The sequence below is a fragment of the Fundulus heteroclitus genome, chromosome 7 (assembly GCF_011125445.2).
Source record: "Fundulus heteroclitus isolate FHET01 chromosome 7, MU-UCD_Fhet_4.1, whole genome shotgun sequence".
NCBI classification, from domain to species: domain Eukaryota; kingdom Metazoa; phylum Chordata; class Actinopteri; order Cyprinodontiformes; family Fundulidae; genus Fundulus; species Fundulus heteroclitus.
The window spans coordinates 853,412-865,863 of NC_046367.1; the positions used below are offsets into that span (position 1 = coordinate 853,412).

At 45.2% G+C, this 12,452-nt stretch overlaps 1 protein-coding gene across 1 annotated transcript in view; it reads right to left on the reverse strand.

Moving 5' to 3' along the window:
- Window positions 1-12,452, reverse strand: part of LOC105937232 (aryl hydrocarbon receptor-like) — a 97,479-nt gene that overhangs the window by 29,873 nt on the left and 55,154 nt on the right.

A 12,452-nucleotide genomic window follows, 5' to 3' on the forward strand; every position in this document is an offset into this window, starting at 1 on the left:
CATATCTCTGGCTGCCTTTGCTTCTCATTTTAGAGATGAGGAGGAGGCAGGGTCCTCTCAAGTCTCTGACACTGGGTCATTTTCATCCCAGAGTGCAGTTGGGCAGGTCGGTGACAGTTTCATACGGGATGTCATGTCTATGGCCCTGAAGCAGCTGCAGCTGGAACTCCCACAAGGAGATGTATCTGACTCCGGGAGTGCCTTTTTCAGGCACGGACAGGCTCCTACTCCCTTTTCTGTATCTCCATCAGAGGAGTACCTTAAGGAGTTGCATGCTTGTTGGCGGGACCCGAGAGCGTTGTCACTGTTCTCCTCAGACGGTCGGGTGTTAGTTGCCATGCATGAGTCGGTGAAGGCCGGCCTGGACCGTATGCCAGCAGTTGAACCCGCTGTCGCTTCACTGATTGTGTGGCCAGATGAAGCCCTGCGTCCTGACGTCAGATGCCCACGGACTCAATGTCGGGTTACGGATGACCTCCTGTGTAAGGCATACAATGCAGGAGCCTGTGCTGGCTGCGTTGGCAACTCCCTGGCGCACCTCATGTCCACCCTCTCTACATCTGTTCAGGACGCTGGTGGTGCAGCAGTTGGTTTTAGCGACGCAGCTTTGCAAGCCTTTGCAGGCCTTTGCGCTGATGACCAGAGAGCTTGGCCGTGTCATGTCATTCCTTGTCCAAGCTCGTAGACAGGTCTGGCTTGCACAGTCTCCTCTCACCGAGGCTTGCCGTAGGACCCACAGGGGTGTCCTGGTTGTGCTAGGGGAGTTGTTAGGACCAGCTGCCCTGGAGGCGCTGGAGTGGACTATTCAGGCGCGTCAGACCAGCCAGCAGCTTTCTGGCCTTCGCAGGAGTGTACCCCCCTTTCCTCAGCATTCAGGGCGCCCTGCTGCTACCTCCAGCGTCCAGCCATGGCCTCGGACTGGTCATAGGCCTGGTGGTTTCTATCCCCATGATGTGCGGCAGAGACCCAGCAGGGACTTTCGTGAGCCAGTCGGCCGCCCAGTTAGACAGACCCGGGCCTCAGGTCCTTCCCCCAGGGCTCCCAGGGGCCGAGGGGATAGAAGATGATGCCACCGGGCAAGCCGTTGGACATTTCTCCCATCAGCAGCTAAGTTTCTGGGCTGCTCACACTGTAGATACATGGGTGGTTGCCACCTTAACCCATGGCTACAGACTCCAGTTCCAACGGCGGCCCCCTCTCACGCCGGGTCAAAATGACTATTATCACCGACCAGGTGAAATCCCTGGCACTGGACCAGGAGCTTTCCACCCTCCTGGCCAAGGGAGCAATCGAGGCTGTGGATCCTCTGCGGCAACTCAGAGGCTACTATTCTATATACTTCCTCGTGGCAATAAAGACTGGTGGTTTTCGCCCCATTTTAGATCTAAGGGGACTCAATCAGTACCTGAAAGTCCTTCCCTTCCACATGCTCACCACAGCAGAGGTCCTTTAGACCATTGTGGCAGGGGATTGGTTTACGTCAGTGGATCTGACAGACACCTACTTTCATGTGCCTATTGCGGCAGAACATCGCCACTTTCTCAGGTTTGCTTATCGGGGTCGCTATTGGCAATTCTGGGGGCTCCCATTCGGGCTCTCCTTTTCCCACGAGGGTGTTTACTTGATGCATGAAAGCGGCCCGCTCTCCTCTGCAGGCCTCCGGAGTCAGGATTCTGCCATACCCAGACGACTGGCTTCTTTGTGCTCCCTCTCAGGTAGCTGCCTCTCGGGATACGTCCCGGCTTCTTCTTCAGGTGTCACGGTTGGGCCTCAAAGTCAACCTTGCAAAGAGTTGTCTGGTTCCATCTCAGACAACCACCTTTCTTGGGCTGCATCTGGACTCCACTACCATGAAGGCCCGTCCATCTGTTCACAGGGTGGATGACATACTCCAGCTTGTCGTCGATTCAGGCTGGGCAGGCAGTTTCCTTACAGCATCTTCCTGCAAATGCTGGGCAAACTGACATCAGTCACTCGTGTTGTGCCCTTGGGTTGGCTCCTTCTACATCCTTTGCAGCGGTGGCTCAACAGCTTTGGCCTAGACGCCAGGCTGCACAGGCGTCGCAGGCTCATGGTGACGAGGATGTGCCTTCATGCCCTAGCTCCTTGGTGGGACAGGACCCTTTTGTCCAGTGGCATTCCAATGGGGTTCAGGGAAACGCGTACAAAACTCGGTCTTTTTCTGTACAGCTGCCGTTCAACTCAATGGTGTATGTATGGCACGAGACATACAAAGTGGTTGCGTGTGTCCGTTACTGTTGAGCGGGCGTACGTACGCAATGCAAATTCCTACGATTCGCCCGTTTGGTTCCTTTCTACGGGCGTGCTGCCTTCCGTGCACCATGTGATGCCGCTCTCATCTCGATTTGGCAAATCGGGGGGGGGGGGGCGTGTACGAAAGGAAGGATCGTTGTATGGGCCTGGTTACAATGGCTTATTAGCCCACCCAGGATAGTTCCACCAACGTGTCGGAAAGTGCACTGCACAAACGCAACTACGGGCAGGAGGGGAAAAGTGGGGAAGCTTTTGCTATTGGCTGAGACCGTGGCTTATTTAATTATGCGTGTTTAGGAGGGGCCAAGGTGTATGGAAGGAGGGATGCTGTACGGGCCTGGTTCCATTGCTTTACAATGGCTTATAAGCCCACCCAGCATAGTGCCACCAACGTGTCGGAAAGTGCACTGCACGAATGCAACTACGGGCAGGAGGGGAAAAGTGGGGAAGCTTTTGCTATTGGTCGAGACCATGGCTCATTTAATAATGCGCGTTTAGGAATTGCCAAGGTGTACGGAAGGAGATATGCTGTACGGGCATGGTTGCATTGCTTTACAATGGCTTATAAGCCCACCCAGCATAGCACCATCAACGGTTTGGAAAGTACACTGCACGAACGTAACTACCGGTGGGAGGGGAAAAGTGGGGAAGCTTTTGCTATTGGCCGAGACCGTGGCTTATTTAATTATGCGTGTTTAGGAGGGGCCAAGGTGTACAGAAGGAAGGATGGTGTACAGGCCTGTCCAAATATCAATAGCACCAATGGTGGTGGGAAATGGTACTGCAGCATATGGCCAAGAGTGGAACTCTGGGCCCGTTTTGTTTCTGGAGCTATGCCACCAGCCAGGTAATATTTGATTTGTGATTATTGAGGCCTTTGCAGCTCATGGATTTGGACCAACCTTATAAATTATCATGTCCTGGAAGTGCTCTACAACATGCCACTAACCACATCTTCTTATCATATTGCTAATAGGAAGTAGCTATAGGAAGGGGATACAGCTATGAGCTTTGCCCTGTTGGTAGATGCCTCAAAGGGGCTCCTGTATGCCGAGTTGGAGCTGGAACAGACAAACCGTGTGTGAGCTGTGTGCCATCAAAGTTGCACATTTTCACCTTTTGACCCCTACTGTGTCCACGTGGAACCACCCAAGGAGTTCAAAATCAAAGGTTCTGCTCCTCATAAAGTCACCTACAAAATATGTTAAAATCAGCCTCCTGTGAAAAAAACAACAAAAGCTGATTGCCCCGAAAAAAACAGCCAACTTCCTAATGGCACAATACAGTATTTGAGTCTCAAAAGCTGAGGCAGAAAGGTTTATTTATGCGCGGCGATACCAAAATTCAGATATGAGTTCTAGCTCAACCCTCAACCGCTGTCTGTGATTTTTGTGCCTCTGGGTGCTTGCGTCTAAGAATGGCACACGCTTGAAATATGAAAAAGAGATGCACAAAACACACTGCTTCTAAGAAGCAGTGTGTTTTATGCCACCGCTCGGCATAGGAGCAACGTAGGGTCTTTCTTTTCTTTTTCACCTTGATGAGGCCTCAATGGGGCCCTCTAGAAGCAGTGTTTTGTGCAACTGTTCGGCATAGGAGCAATGTAAGCTCACAATAATGGTACCAAAAGAAAACGTAGATGGAGACGATCGAAACAAGCCCACTCAAGCCCATGTAGCTCTTTCTTTTGTCTGCCAGCAGCTGGTTTTTGACCTTAATGAGGCCTTAACCGGAGCCGCCTAGAAAGCAGTGTGTTTTTTTGCCACCGTTCGGCATAGCAGCAACGTAGGCTCACAAACTTGGTACCAAACAAAAAGAGTAAATTGAGACGATCGAAACAAGCCCACTCGAGCCCATGTAGCTCTTTCTTTTGTCTGCCAGCAGCTGGTTTTCTCACCTTAATGAGGCCTTAATTGGAGCCACCTATAAAGCAGTGTGTTTTGTGCCACCATTCGGCATAGCAGCAACGTAGGCTGACAAACTTGGTACAAACGAAAGAGTATATCGAGATGATCGAAACAAGCCCACTCGAGCCCATGTAGCTCTTTCTTTTGTCTGCCAGCAACTGGTTTTTGACCCTAATGAGGCCTTAATCACAGCCGCCTAGAAAGCAGTGTGTTTTGTGCCACCATTCGGCATAGCAGCAACGTAGGCTCACAAACTTGGTACCAAACAAAAAGAGTAAATTGAGACGATCGAAACAAGCCCACTCGAGCCCATGTAGCTCTTTCTTTCGTCTTCCAGCAGCTGGTTTTCTCACCTTAATGAGGCCTTAATTGGAGCCGCCTAGAAAGCAGTGTGTTTTGTGCCACCGTTCGGCATAGCAGCAACGTAGGCTCATAAATTTGGTACCAAACGAAAGCGTAGATGGAGACGATCAAAACAAGCCCACTCGAGCCCATGTAGCTCTTTCTTTTGTCTTCCAGCAGCTGGTTTTTGACCTTAATGAGGCCTTAATCGGAGCCGCCTAGAAAGCAGTGTGTTTTGTGCCACCGTTCGGCATAGCAGCAACGTAGGCTCACAAACCTGGTACCAAACGAAAAAGTAAATTTAGACGATCGAAACAAGCCCACTCGAGCCCATGTAGCTCTTTCATTGTCTGCCAGCAGCTGTTTTTTGACCTTAATGAGGCCTTAATTGGAGCCGCCTAGAAAGCAGTGTGTTTTGTGCCACCGTTCGGCATAGGAGCAACGCAGGCCCACAAACTTGGTACAAACGAAAGAGTATATCGAGATTATCGAAACAAGCCCACTCGAGCCCATGTAGCTCTTTCTTTTGTCTGCCAACAGCTGTTTTTTGACCTTAATGAGGCCTTAATCGGAGCCGCCTAGAAAGCAGTGTGTTTTGTGCCACCGTTCGGCATAGGAGCAACGTAGGCTCACAAACTTGGTACCAAACGAAAGAGTAAATCGAGACGATCGAAACAAGCCCACTCAAGCCCATGTAGCTCTTTCTTTTGTCTGCCAGCAGCTGGTTTTTTCACCTTGATGAGGCCTAAACCTTCTTGATAAGGACCACTCTCCTTCAACCCTTAAGGTGTATGTTGCAGAAATCTCATGTCACCTATCTGTCGACGACCGTACAGTGGGGCGCCATGATCTGGTCTCTCTTTTTCTGCATGGTGCTCGTAGGCTACGCCTGCTGCCGGCTCCACGAGTGTCCAATTGGGACCTACCATTGGTTCCCGTAACTCTGTGCCACCCTCCATTTGAGCCTTTGGCACAAGCGGACCTCAAGTGGCTTTCCTGCAAGACTGCTTTTGTGATGGCTATCGTCTCAGCTAAGAGAGTCAGTGAGCTACATGCTCTCTCTGTCAGCCCCACTTGTATCAGGTGGGCTTCAGATGGCTCCGATGTTACCCTGTGACCTAATACTGCATTTGAGCCTAAGGTGATGTCTCCTTTTCACTGTAACCAGCCATTGCGGTTGGCTCAGTTTCAGCCTCAGTAAGGTGCAACTGAGGATGGGTCTGAGTTATTGTGCCCAGTAAGGGCATTGGAGGCATACATTGCAGCCACCGCAAATCTAAGACGCTCGGACCAGCTTTTCCTATGCTGCTCCCTGCCAGTCAGGTTGGGGGCACATTCCACCAGGAGCGTCTCTGCTTCCTGGGTGGCTTTGAGAGGGGTCCCTCTGGAAGCAATATGTGCTGCTGCATCATAGGCTTCCCCGACCACCTTCACAAGGTTCTACAATGTCAATGTGAATGCCCCTCATCCACTGGGTCATGTCCTTTTACAAGGTTCTGCTGGGCCCTCTCAGCGAGGTATGTGCTCAGGATTCCTTGTGACATGGTTGGCATTAGTCATTCAGTGCTTTCAGCACCGCCCTCTGGCGGTCAGTAGAGATGAAATAGGACAAAAGTTACGTATGTAACTACGGTTCTATGAATCCCGGATGACCGGCAGAGCTTCTCTGTCACTCAGAATCCTTGCTTCTGCGAGAAGATTCTGTAGGAACAGAGCCAAGGATGACACCAGGCTATATAGCCTCTGAGTGGTCATCCGGCGTCACAGGTGTGACTCTGTTGGTATAATTACTCGAACTGCGCATGCCCGAAGGGAACATTCAGTGCTTTCAGCACCACCCTCTGGCGGTCATCCGGGATTCATAGAACCGTAGTTACATACGTAACTTTCGTTTTGTTTCAGGGATTTTATCAGGCAGGTTTTTACTTTAATGTTTTGGGGTTTCTCACTAAAACTCGATTTTCTACCCACACACACGTCCAGACTATTCTCATGGTCAAATTTGGTCCTTTCATCGCACTCATGTTTATTATTTTACCACCTCTAAATGCAGGAGTACAACCAGACATCCTTAAAGTTGAAAGCAATCATAGATATCCTTCTGGGACATATATCCAAAGAATTTAGATTACGGCTAGGCTAACTTGTATATCTAGGAATATATGAGGGACAAATTCGCCAATTAAGAGGAAGAAAATGTTGACATATTTAAAGAGGCAGAAGGCAGATATTGCCTTTATCCAGGAGAGCCACCTCACTGACACTGAACATTTAAAATTTCTCTACGAAAGCAAGAGGTGTCGCCTTGCTCATTAACAAACGCTTGAACTTTAAATTAAATTCAGTTGAAAGGATAAAAATGGCCTTGTAAACTGTGAAATAAATAGGAACAAGATAGCGTTGGTGAACATATATGGACCTAATTATGATGACCCGTTATTCTTTAACAATTTGATTATGAAACTAGCTGCAATAGGGGGTCAGTACAGACTTCAATCTGGCCTTAAACCCTGTTCTGGATCGATCATCTCCAAAAACATTTTCATTACCAAAGGCGGCAAAAGTACTAAAGCAAGGTATGAAAGATATTGGCATAATTGACGTGTGGCGAAATCTTTATCCAAACCAGAGGGATTTCTCCTTCTTTTCACCAATGCATAACACACACTCTAGAATTGATATGTTCCTTGTGCCACAACATATGAAGGCCGCCGTGATGGAATGTTCATATTTAGCAGCCACCTTCTCAGATCATAATCCTATCAGACTCTCCTGGATGATTGACTCTCCACAACTAACAACCCTCAGGTGAAGATTCAAAAGTCATAGCTGAAAGACCTTGAATTTATTTCATATATGAACACTAATATTGAAATATCTATTGATGCCAACTCAAATTCTTCCTCTCATGCTAACATTTGGGAGGCTCTTAAAGCCTATATGAGAGGTCATATTTTATCATACAGTGCTCACAAGGTAAAATAAATTAGAGAGAAACTAACTAAATTGGAAAGATGTTAGAAAGCAGGAACAGGATTACATTGCCACCAAGAAGGAAAAACACCTTAATATACTAACCAAAACTAGGATGCATTATAATAAATATATACCAACAAAGAAGAAGCAGCTATGGCCAGAACTAGAAATCACTATTATAAGTTTGGGAACAAAACAAGTAAACTCTTAGCCTGGCAAATTAAAAAGGAAACATCTGATAAATTTATACACTCAATATTAACGGAGGACGGCAGACTCCTTGATGACTCACAATCCATCAATGCAGAATACAAACAGTTTTACGAGGACTTATATAAAACTGAACAGGACACTGATAATATTGGAGCGAAAAAGTTTATGGATAGAATAACCCTTCCCAAACTGCAAGAAATCTAAAAATTCACCATCAGTAAGGCACCAGATCAATGAGCTTGTATCTTACTGCACACCTGAAAAGATACTCTATAATGTTAGAGGAAAACATGCGACCTTTGAAAGAATCTGGGGCCCCTTCATAGACATTCTGCCCTTTCTGGACCTGGCTGCCTATGATGGAGTGAGCCTTCCTGGACCGGCCTCAAACTAGCCCCTTGCAGGTTCTTCTTATAAAACTTCCTCATTTTTGTATCTGACATGAGTAGTGTGTTGAATTATGTAGATATGAATGTGCTCTGATGGATGTGTTGTGTACAGAAATGAAAGGATATCAAGAACCATACGAGAAAGGATGGGAGGGGAACAGTTTGTGTTCCCTTTTTTTCATTTGGTGTTAAAAAGTCAAAAACCATCTTCCTTGTATGGTGTGTCTGTAAGACTTTACATCAATAAGTTTGTTTTATAACATACAACTTCCAATATAAATGTAAATGCTTGCTATACACCATGAGCATCTTGTAAAAGCTTCTGTTAATAAATAAATCTTAAAAAAAAAAAAAGATAATGATCCCATTTTGAATCTGCTTTGGGAGTTTTCGGAGCAGCAGAGCTCCGTTTACAGACCAGTCTACCTGCTAAACTAAACTAGGCTAACTGGACAGCTGAGCGGGAATCCCCCAGTGACCACAGCTTTAACCCAGCTCGGCATTATGGGATTTCCTCCTACTTCCTAGTTGTTCAATGTAGCTCAAAGTGAATATAATGGTTTAGTGAGTTGGTGGTGTATATATATATATATATATATATATATATATATATATATATATATATATATATATATATATATATATATACTCCAAAGAGGAAACATTTTTTACTGAGGATTTCTGCTACGTGTATTTGATCGTGGTACACCACCACACCAAAATAGAAGCTGCTACCCCTTCAGAATCAATTCAAAAATATGTTAAAACAATGTAAAGCATATGATATAGCAGGGATCACCAACATGGTGCGAGGACTACATGTTGTGCCCATGAGCTAGTTCTAAAGAAAAAAGCACCACCCATCAGTGAGCTGTATTTAAAAACTTTATTTTATTCTCCGTTACTCTTCCTTTTTATTCACACTTGTATTTATATAGCCAATATCTATAACAAAGGATGAAAATGTATTTATTTTACATAACGTAAAGGTGAACTCTGACTCTTCTTGTTCAAAGGTCAGTCCTGGCAGCCCTTCTTATGACACACCACTAATGAAGTAGCTCTGTGTCAAAAAGGTTGGTGACCCCTGTGATATAGCATAGCTACTGTACAATTGCAAGCTTATTCCAATAGTAATCAGAGTTTAAAATGAATTTAAATATCGTGAAATGATAAAATTTACTTTTGAAAAACCAACACCCCCGGCTCCTCTCTGTCTCGCTGAGAAGCTGCTAGTGAATGAGGCTGCTGGTGGCTACTGGGTGATACTCTGGTCTCAGTAGGGAAGGAAAACTGGAGACAACAGTCCAGAGTTTCCTAGCGACTCATATTTGTTTTATGGTGACACCTATGCAGGAGGGGAGATGTGGGTTGCCATGGAAGGAATCCATGGAAGGAATTAATCAACTGTATAACTCTACAGTTGCTCATCATTCACTTTTCTTCATCAGTTGAAACAGAAATAATCCATTAACTAACAGTCCTTCAAACACTTTAAAGAGTTACAAGAAAGGATGGATAACATATACAGAAGGAGGACAGAAGGGACATTTGTGAGGTCTAGAAAACTGTGGTTAGAGAAACTAAATCACTTTTTGAAATTACAAAAATATCATGCAAAATTAAGTATAATTGCTCTTTTAAGAATAGAAGAGGTTGGAAGTGATGACCTGAAAATACTCCATAGATTCTATCCAACTAATCACTACTTTCAGGATTTTTACTAATGTTTGAAAAAGTGAGAGTGAAGTGCTGTTTTCTGTACAACTTCCCCAAAGGTCCGTTGCAATAGAAATACTACCATTTAAATTCCCCAGGCTTTCTTTCACCTGGATAAACTGAAGGGGGGTTAAATCTTGGGTTTTTTAGTGGAAAAGGGATTTATGTGACCTAAAATCAACAATGATCAAACAGTAGATACTACAGTTTTATAGGTGTTGAAAATGAGTTATCTAACCTAAATATAGCAGAATTTCTTCATTATTGAAATGTAAGACAGATGCACAATAATGTGACATTGGGTATAAAGAAATGTAAAGTTGCGTGAGCTTAGGGAGGAGCTAGGTCTTCTATATCTGTGCAGAGTTGTTATGCTGGAACAGACACAGCTTTAAACAGTAAGCTCCTGTCTGGCTCCAGTATAACTTTGACATGTTGTTTGAGAAAATGTGAGGAACCAAATCTCCCAAAGAAATCCAGGATACCTAAACACTCAAAAGCCAAATTATTTTTTAAATAGATTGGTACTGATGGTGTGCAGTGGATTGCAGTTATGGAATAATCATTAGGTATAGAATTACTTTGTAGGGACAGTTCTCCCCTCAGACCAGGCGGCATGGGCGGGCATTGGGGGGCCGTGCCAGCCCTGTGAGCCAGCTATGCCCGCCCTGGATTGGAAGCTGTCTTTATTTTTTTTATTTTTTTTTACCTCGGAGTGGCCATCGTCCTTTTAGTACTATCTTTGATGTGTCAATCATACAATTTAACCAATCAAATCAATGACTGACGACAACATGCTAGCCAATCACAGCTGGAGTGGGGCGGGACACTGAGTCATAGCCTTCAGTCGCCGCCGCGGTTCGGCTGTGGTCACCGTTGGTGTCGGTAGAGCGGGATGGAAATTAGGTTTGATTACTATTGATGGGTGGATGAGGCGTCATGAAGCGTTTTGACACATTGCCAAACTGTATTGATACTGTGCCGATACTATGTCACTGAATACTGACACCTGCTGGACCTTAAAAAACCCTACAGGCAACCTGGTTGACAGAGATAACTGACACTGATTTGATGACCAAGTATACACAATACAATTTAAAGATTTCTAATTCTACTCGTAGGACATGCGTACTTCCAACCTTATTTCCTGTCATTGCCGTGGTGATTCACGTTATTTGCGTTCCAGTGATGGGCTTTTTTTCATGCTCATGCTCACGTTCAATGGTTGATCGGGCGCTGTGTTTAGTTACCTGACTGATATCATCTGTTCTGAAATCGGAAATGTTGAGTATGACAAAGGGAGAAGAACTACTCAGAGTAGCAGCTTTCTACTCAGTGTAGATCAGACGTTTTTTCTGAAAGACGCACAGTGCAACCCGCCCAACCATAAAGGCGTCTGCCCAACCCATCCATCAGTGGTGCGCTCCGATCAGCACCTGCCGCTCACAGAGCGAAACTGTGGTACACCATCAGACCAGAGTTGCAAAATGGTTAAAAATGAACCATTATTAATCATTATTAACCGTTATTTTGTTTACAGGTCAGCTTGGATTTTCTTTACTGCGCAGCATAGCTTTGCTGTGCGCGCTGCTGTGCGTGAATGCACACGCGTGCAGCTTAGAGGGAACAGAAACAGTTTGGCGCGTCAGTCAGTTCGAAACAGGTGCTGTATTGGTCACGTGACTTTCCCGTGCCGATACGCGCATCGACACGGGTTTTGCTCTATGAGCTCGACACATGCGCCGACGCATCGGTGTTGCTGGACCCATCTCTACTGATTACCAAACAATTACAAGAAGTGACAACAAAGCAGAGAACGAGCTGGAAGGAGCGCTATTAATTTCTGTTTGAAATGTCAGCACTGAAGTCTAAACATTCACGCTAGGAGGGTTAGCTACACCAGCTAGGAGCCCAAGGAGCTGAACCAAGCACTAAAACTGCCAAACTAAAGAGACTTGAGTTACTTGCAGGTAGAAGGGATCTCTGCTTTGTTCTGCTCCTTGTTCTCATAGCTGCTGTAATTACAGAACCTCTTCTAGTATGAACTTTTACTTTACAGTGTTCAACCTGACACCAGCGCTCATGTTTATTAGCGTGTAGCTTATGCTGGACTTTAGAGTTAAGACACAGTGCTACAGGTTACCCTATGTCACTGTTAGTTTCCAGTAACCCAAACCAGCATAAAACCTGCCCAACTTAAAAGAAAAAAACAAGCCCAAATCTCAAACTCTCTCATGTTAAAAGCACATAACTATTAAACACATACGAACATGCCATTAGCACACAACTGCGTTGAAGAAAAGAAAAAAGACTGCGCATATGGGCTCCAAACAAAATGTACAATCAGACAACCAAGTAACACACAAGATCTCTTTAACAATCAGGATATATCAACCGGAAAAAAATAAATTATAAATAGCTTCCCAACATGAGTTGTAAATCTACCTTAATATAAACTTAATTTCTCTCAGTATAGCTCGATCAAACATTTCTCTTACACGCAGTCATGAAATATTTTTAAATTGATAAGTAGAACTCAACCCCTCTTGGGCGTTTACACTGACCAAACACTTGATTAACCATTATTCTTTTCTTGTTTTACTATAACAATCAATATTGTTCATTGTAACTA